Source organism: Tursiops truncatus, chromosome 6 (genome assembly GCF_011762595.2).
Source record: "Tursiops truncatus isolate mTurTru1 chromosome 6, mTurTru1.mat.Y, whole genome shotgun sequence".
Classification (NCBI taxonomy): Eukaryota; Metazoa; Chordata; class Mammalia; order Artiodactyla; family Delphinidae; genus Tursiops; species Tursiops truncatus.
In genome coordinates this window covers 38801461-38810014 of record NC_047039.1, presented here as the reverse complement: position 1 = coordinate 38810014, position 8554 = coordinate 38801461, and positions in this window count along the sequence as shown.

Sequence of the window (8554 nt, the reverse complement as noted above, 5' to 3'; positions counted from 1 at the left end):
TATTAATGGAGATAGATGAGAAAAACAGTTATGAAAAACTAAACAATTAAGTATCCTTTAAGCATATTTTATGCTCATTAATTCTCTGTCCAGTTTCCAAAGGGTAAAAATCACAGTTGCCATAAAGTAGCCTTATAACTCTTCTTACAAATGGTGTTTTTAATTTTTAGTTTCATGATTTACAATACTTATGAAGACTTATTTCTGCTTCTGGAAAAATATTGAAAAAAAATCAGTATATGACTGCATATTTTCCTGAAAAGTTATCACTGCCAGTGGGTGGAGGATTGATGTCTTAGGGATTCACAAGAGGGAAAATATTTTTTTGTGACAGGTTCCTTTGCAGGTCAAACCATTGGTCGTGCTGTAAGAAAACTCATTTAACTTAGTCTTACCCAGCATTTATCAAGTTATTTGATCATGGATTTCTATTATGGTGGACTAAAAGTTAATATCTTGATGGGATCTTGTTTCCTAGGAAAATACTTGGGGAAATGCTGAGTTAGAAAATGGGGAAATAAAAATATTAATAATCAGAAATGGAGGATTTGAGCTAAAAGTTTTGAAAAGCTGAATCTCCTAAGCAGAAGCTGAGACACTTTGGGGTGCTAGGTGTTTATTAGGTCATCAGTGCCTGTGAAAGAAGGGGAGGAAGTAGGAATAGGCAAAGGGAGTTGTTGAATTATGAACCGGGTCTGACAAAGCCCTAACCAAAATGATGAAGAACTCTGAGCAATGCCATCAGAACTGTCCCACGTTGAGTCAGAACTGCTGGGCCTTTACATGTCTACCTTGCTCAGTTACCAGGTGGTTGCTAGGGAAAACAGTGTGACTTCAGATGGTTCTCTGCAGTAGCAGCAGACACTGAAGTACTGACAGTGCTCCCTACACCTGGGTAGCAAGTCCTTCCTTGGAAAGGAATTTGGGAAGTTCATTCATCTTTGTGTCTACCATAGTCCTCACTGGTGCTAAGTTCCACTTCTACATATACATCCTGAGAGCAGCTCCTACAGGATTTCTATAGGCTTCTTCTCCTAAGGAGAGTGATGGTCCTTGGAAACAGACAACTCAGAATGTGTGCTCCTTTTCAGATTGGAGTAGAAATGAATGCATTGGCCAAATCAAAGCACCTACGATTTATAATTCAGTTGGGCGCTTGCTGTATTTACTGGTGAAAGTGAACTCCTTTTGTAGAGCAGGACCCTTCAGAGCACAAACTGTAGTTACAGAAAGCACAAAGTCTCCCAGGGGGTCATCAGAAGTGAAGGTAAACGAGACCGCTCCTACTTCCACCACTTGATTTCTGGACTTACATATTCATCCATATTCATCCATATTTGGTGACATTGTGCCGTATAAAATTTTTTCTTTCAATGCACTCTGGAGGAGGTTCTCTGTCTTTAGAAAATAATGCCTCTGAGCTGGTGCTTCATCTGTACCTTCACAGCCATTTCAGTGCTCTGTCAGGCCAGCAGCTTCTGGGTAGTGGCGTACGTGGATAGTGTGGTCATGAGCCTATTCCCACACTTCGTCTCCTGTAAAATGTTCCGCTGGTCTCCATGAGATGCTGTGGGACTCCATGCCAAGGGACAAACACTCTGTAAGACCTCACACAGCTGTGCTAAATTCTGGGAGTAAGTAAGGAAAACACACTCCCAGAATATCTGTCTATTGTTATGAGAACCAATGTCTACACCTTCCAGTGTGGAAGGAGAAAAGTTGGTCTCCTTGAAAATGGTACCATATTGGGAGCTAAGACCTGTTTTCTATTGCCAGTATGTTGTACAATGGGTCTTAACAATAGCTAGAGCAGCCTTGGTGATTGGAAGCCCATGTTGTTGAGTATACGTATAGCTTCTGCTATGGTCTGAATGTATCCCCCCAAATTCATATGTTGAAAAATTAGTGCCCAAAGTGATGGTATTAGGGGAGGGGCCTTTGGGAGGTGATTAGATCATGAGGGCAGAACCCTCATGAATGGGATTAGTGCTCTTATGGAGAGTTAGCTCACTCTGTGAAGATACACTGAGAAGTCTGCCACCCAGAAGAGGACCCTCACCTGACCATGCTGGCACCCTGATCTCAGACTTCCAGCCTACAGAACTCTGAGAAATACACTTCTATTGTTAATAAGCTCCCTTGTCTGTGGTATTTTGTTATAGCAGCCAGAATGGAGCTTCTGTATCTGTCACCTTGACCACTTCATTTATATTCCCATCGTACCTTACTTTGAAGTGGCTATTGACAGAAATCACTGACAATGTCAGGTGTTTATTTACTTCTTCCCTGATAAATGTTCTCTGGCGGCTGTTAGTATGTACTATAAAGATCTTCACACAATGCCCACCTCCATGTGTTCAGCTGTATTCCTCTACTCAAGATCTGTCTATTCCCTAATCTTGTATTTTTTCCCTCTCTGGACCCTGATCAGCTGACCAGGCCATTTACTATTATCCCAAACAGCCTTTTGTAGTCTAACCTTGGGTTATTTCTTTTTCAACACAGAGTAAATGACCAGTGGCACTGCCCAAAACTCTGCCCATGGGAAGGATTTTTCCTCATGGCAGTCTTGCAAGGCCCCCCCGAAGTGAGGTTGTGATGCAACTAACATCCATTTTTGACTTTCACCACTATAGTGAGCCAACATACTCATAATCCAAGTTTGGGCCTTGTTGTTCTTCTTTAGCTTGTCATGTGGGAGCCCTGAAATAACCATAGTTGTAAGCTCAGGAGTAGGCACTGGTGCAAAGTGATGGATACCGCTGTGGTCTGGGTTTCCTATTTATGCAGATTTCTTGTACCCTATGGTCTTTCTCATGGTCAATTTGGGATATATTTTTTTCATTTTATGCCGAATTACTGCTGGCCCACCTAAACTAATGACTTGGGCTGAGAGACTTAGCTCTGGAAGGGTAATTGTAGATCCAGGGTCATTGACTCTCTGTGACCAGGTGTTCTGTCCCTACTAGGCCCCCAAACAGCATTCCACAGGTTGTTTTATAAAAGGTGTGTGATTGTTTGCTTTATTTGGCATGATCTTGCTCCAGAATCCTTGGGGTTTCTCGGGAAGACATATTATTTTCTCTGGTTGAATGCTATGGTCTTGATCCAGAATCCCAGGGTCCCGCGTTGTGATTTTTCCTCTGGGGCTTGCCACAAATTCCACACTTCATCATCTCCAGCCACAACATCTCCAGTAATGTAGGTGCTGCCAAATCATGCAACTCAAGTATCAGGGCTTCTTACACTGTAACCTGGATCTGCTGCAGAGCCCTTTCCTGCTCTGGGATCCTTTCAAAGTTGGCAGCATCTCACTTCATTCAGTATAAGGGCCTGAGAAGTATTCTGAGGTGTGTAATATGCTGCCACCAGAATCTGAAGAAATGAACTGGGTATTGTGCGTTTGTTTTCATGGTAGGATATGCACAGTGAAATTGTTTTTCTTCTACTGTGGAGATGATCCAGCATACACATGACCACTGGGTCTTTAAAAAGTTGTATGAATGTTGTTGGAATTTTCACTCTGTGTAGGATTATCTTCCACTCTCCAGAATATCAATGTGGGGCTTGTACCAGATGCCAAATATGTCACTCCAAAGTATATATATGGCGACCAGGTAAGTGCCACTGGGAGGTCTGTAGACCCAGTGGGACCACTAAGCTGACTATTTACCACTTGGCCTGCAGATGATATCTCTTTTATAAGGGCCCTAATGCTAGTGAGGGCTCTGGGTACCAGTGCCAACCCAGACACTGTGTCCAACATTCCTCAGAATTTCTAGATTTCTCCCTTTTTCAGGTGTACAGTTACTTGAACAAACAGTCATAGGCCACTTTGTAAAAGTACTGGAAAAATTACACACATTACCATGTGTACTTGCCATGATGTTTCAGGGTCCTTCTTCCTAGAAACATGGACACATTACAGTCAATGCGTTCCACATCTGAAAACTGGTTCTGTTCTAAAATAAAACAAGGAACCATGACTTTTATGGAATGGCTGCTATCAGCTGCTCAGTCACCCATTCATATTTCCTCTGATGTTAAAGGTACCCATCTATTTTGCCCCTAAGTAAAATGTATTCTTTTGATCATGTCAGTAACACTGTACAGATCAGGCCCCCTTGGCTGCCACTCCAAACGTATAGGTCATTACAATAATAGTAACCCCTTGGCTTCCAGTGCTTAAACAACGCCATTTGACCTCTCTACTTTTTCAGTATTATAGCATCTTCACTGATATCAGTGAGCCAAGTTCTGTAACAACCTCTCTTATTATCATCATCAACAGCCTGTCTCACCATCTAGAGACGAAGCCACAACTAAAACTTTTAGTGGTACTTATGTTCCTCTTGACTTTGCATTCTTTATGGCCTTGGTATGTGGTGTGTCCTCTGGGTTTTTCTGTGGAATACAATCATCTGGAGGCTTTTTAGGGAATACATTGTATAGCTATTCCCAAATGCCCACTTCCCTAATACTTTTAATCCCTTCCCTTACCATTTACCATGGCAATTCTGTCCTTTCAACTTTCTTCAATACAGGCATCACTTTTTCTATGCTTCTAAGTAAGTTTCATCCTAGCTGCAAGTTTGCAGCTCCTACTCTTTGCCAAAGTGTAAACATAGTGTCTTGTGAGTATACTCCCAAATTCTTTAGCACCTTCAGAACCTGGTACTGTCTTTACTCTCTTAGCTCCTACCATTGCGTGCTGGCTAGGTCTTGCAACTATTTTGTAGTATAATCTTCTTTCTCCTATGTCAGGCCTACCAATGCCCCAGCAAGATTACATTGTAAACTAACCCCAGTTATTGGCATTGTGGCCATGAGGAGAGGTGAGATTAAATCCTGAGAAGGTAACATGACTTTTAAAGATAGAAGCCTCTGCAGTTTCTTCTACTATGGGAGTAGGATATATTGTTTGTAGTATGTGTATGGGGAGTGTAGGGAAAGGCAGGGAGATTTTTCAAGCTCAGAAGTTTAGGAGGAGGCTGGGGAGTCAAAATACAGAGGGGCATGCACTCAGATATGATCAGTTCATCTAGAGGATAGACCTAGATGTCGAAGCCTCAAATTTTTCCAAGTAGGGCCTTGACCTTGGCATAGCAGACTCTCCTTGGTCTGGCATTTAATTTTCTTTGCAGTTAGGTCACTCATACATCCAATACTCAAAATCATTAGTCCATCCCCTTCTACTGGGACACCGTCCCATTCATTTCTGGTAAAAATGTTAACAACTGAACTGCCACCTATGTCAAGGACAATTTGTGCCCTTTTGTTCCACCCCTACCCCCGTCACCACCACCAGGGCTGGGGTCTTTATCTAACAGGACAGTCAGTAATCCACAACTCCATCTTATTGCCCACATTCTTGAACCAGTCCTGGTATCTACTGCCTCAGTTTGGATTCCTATGAAATGGATGCTAAGAAAATATACAGTGCAAGTTTATTGCTGAGCAATACCTGTGAAAGGAAGGAGGAAGGAACTGTATTGGACAGAGGGAGGAAGTGTGATGGGGGAGGTGAGCACAAAAGCCTTGGTTAACCCACTGTGGAGCATTGGAGTGAGGAGTGCCTGTCTGAGCTGCTCCACATCGGATTGAAGTGGCTCACTGCTGCTGAAGTAGACCCTGAAGGAGCAGACAGCTGGAAACCATCTGCCAACTGCACTCTGTATATGCACTCTGTTACCTTGAAGGAGGATCATGTCTACCCCAGAGGTGGAAAAAATTCTCTAAAGGAAATATTACCTTCCTTCTTTATCTTTATATACAGCCAGACAGATAAGAAACTATCTTAACTTTGAAAGACCTTACTAAAGGAAAGTATAAAGCACCCCTATAACGTTTTATTTCAAAACTCTGCTGGCTAAAAGTACGCTAGGTTAAAGAAAGCAACTTTTGGGGGGGCTGTACTGAAAACACTTATTTTTCCTCCCTGACGATGCAGAGAATTATATGGCTGAATACACTGTGAGTGTAATTCACCAGACTCTTATTGTTAGGGCAGCCGTCTAGCAAGCCAAGCACTAAGTGTGCCTAGAGATAATCTTTCTTTGAAGAACACTGCAAAGTTCTTGCCTTAAAGATAGGTAATGGCCCTACCAAATGCAACACAGATTTTGTGCAGAGAAAATGTCAAAACCTCCCAAACAATTTGACTTAAAATGGTAGATGTGATGAATTTCCATGTGGTTTCCTATATTTCTGTTTCAGAATTTAGTCTCAGATGTTGTATATTATTGGTTCATATTTGATATTTACTTCCAAATATTTCCAAAATCATAACCATCCCTCCCCGCAGGGAGGATACTGGAAGTCAAGAAGCTTTACTTTGAGTTTTATAAATATAATTTCATTGATTAGATGACATTTTTTAATACAGGGATATTTGTGATTTTTAACTCTTCATGATGCAATAGTATGTAAGAGTGCCTCTATTTTGTTCAGTTCAGCCCCAATTCTTTTGTAATTTCTATGTGGTAGGCATTATATTAGGTGCTGGGAAAACACAGATAAATAAGATGCGGAAAATACACTATTAGCTGCTCAAAGGGATGCAATGTGTGAGATTAAAATGGGCTCTTAGCATGTAAGGGGTGTAAATTACACCCTGAGCCTCTTTCCTTAGGAGATGTATATGGAAGGAGCAACAAAACATCATTATCTGGATTCTCTTTATCTTAAGCTGATCCTTATACATTATCCTTGTATACACGATCAAACATGAATCCCTATTGTCTCTGTAGAGCTAAAGGCTCACTCTCTTAGGGCTCAAGCTATAACGTATCAAAGAATCTAATCAGAAGAGAACTGTGGGAGTGTTTGTAACCAAGTCCCCTCTACCCGCACCTCCTTAGTCCTTCATAGGAAAGAGCAGTTGTGCATAGTATGCCTTGTACCAGAACCTCTCTCAAAATCAAGCAGATATAAACAGTATCACACAAATCCTATCATGTCTTTTAATTTTGTATGTGTTATGACTTAACACATCAATTTGTAGGAGGTTTTGAGTCATTGATGTTACTGAGTTTTCTATCTGGAGCTACCCACAGATATGAAGAAATGGAAAGGAAATAGTTCATACACTTATTTCTGGGATCAATAATCTCAGAGTCTGACTGATTAGCGTTTTCAAATGCTGTCACAGTTGATTACAGAACCCTGAGAATAAAGGTGTAGGTGGTGCAGGAAAGACTATTGTTCTCACTGTGAACTCTGATTTTTTTCTTTTAGGTTGCAGAACGAAAAGCCTAAGGGAAAATGTAGGTCAAGTGCTCTTATCCCCTTGCAACTTTTACAAGAGCAATCACCAAATCACAGTGACTGGGCCTGATTTCTAATGATGGGAAGGAAGAGAAGGGCAATAGGTGAAAAAGCAATGGGCAACTGTTTTTAACTCATATTTTAAAATACAAGGCAGCATAAATCATATTTTTTAAAAATTAGGAATATATTTGATGATAGATTTAACCTAATTTGACTTTGGTTATGAGATGACTCTCAGCTTCCTATGAGATGACTTTGGGTTATTATCATATTAACATGACAAAGTGAGAAAAGGAGAAATTGAAACATGTTTATAAGGCACCGTGTTTAATGTGCTTTAATTCTCTAATTAACACACAGCCCTTTACCAAATAATTATTTCCTAAACATGTGGATGTTTAAGACGGGAGAGATGCTTTGTTCATTAGTATAATTATGGTAAAATCAGATCCACTTAATTTCTTGTTTACATATATTATATTAATTTTAAAAACAATGTATAAGGATTTGGAGTATTTCCTATTACCTCAAAATCAGACATATTTGTTATCTAAGTAAACTTTTCTCATATCTCAAGAATAATATTATTTTAATTGGGACAGTTATTAATGTGATTAATATTAAAATTAAATATATAACAAAACTTCCTATTGTATTAGAATTGGCTATGATGACTCTGCAGTGCTAATATATCATGTTAGAAATGTGAGTATAACTAGAAAACTGACTCAAAAATCTCTCTTTCAGTAAGTTTTTTTTTTTAGCACTGCCTTCAATTTTGAGCCAGCCCTGGATATTTAATTTGAATTTTATGGTACAGGGTGTTGACAAAAATATTCTAGTTTGAGGAAATGATATGTCATATTATGAGATTAGTGTAAAGTTTTCTTTTTTTTTTTTAACACATTTATTGGAGTATAACTGCTTTACAATGGTGTGTTAGTTTCTGCTTTATAACAAAGTGAATCAGTTATACATATACATATGTTCCCATATCTCTTGTGTCTCCCTCCCTCCCACCCTCCCTATCCCACCCCTCTAGGTGGTCACAAAGCACTGAGCTGATCTCCCTGTGCTATGCGGCTGCTTCCCACTAGCTATCGATTTTACATTTGGTAGTGTATGTATGTCCATGCCTCTCTCTTTGTCCCACCTTACCCTTCCCCCTTCCCGTGTCCTCAAGTCCATTCTCTACGTCTGCATCTTTATTATAATCTCCAAAATTTACAAGCAGCTCATGCAGCTCAATATCAAAAAAACAATCCAATCCAAAAATGGGCAGAGG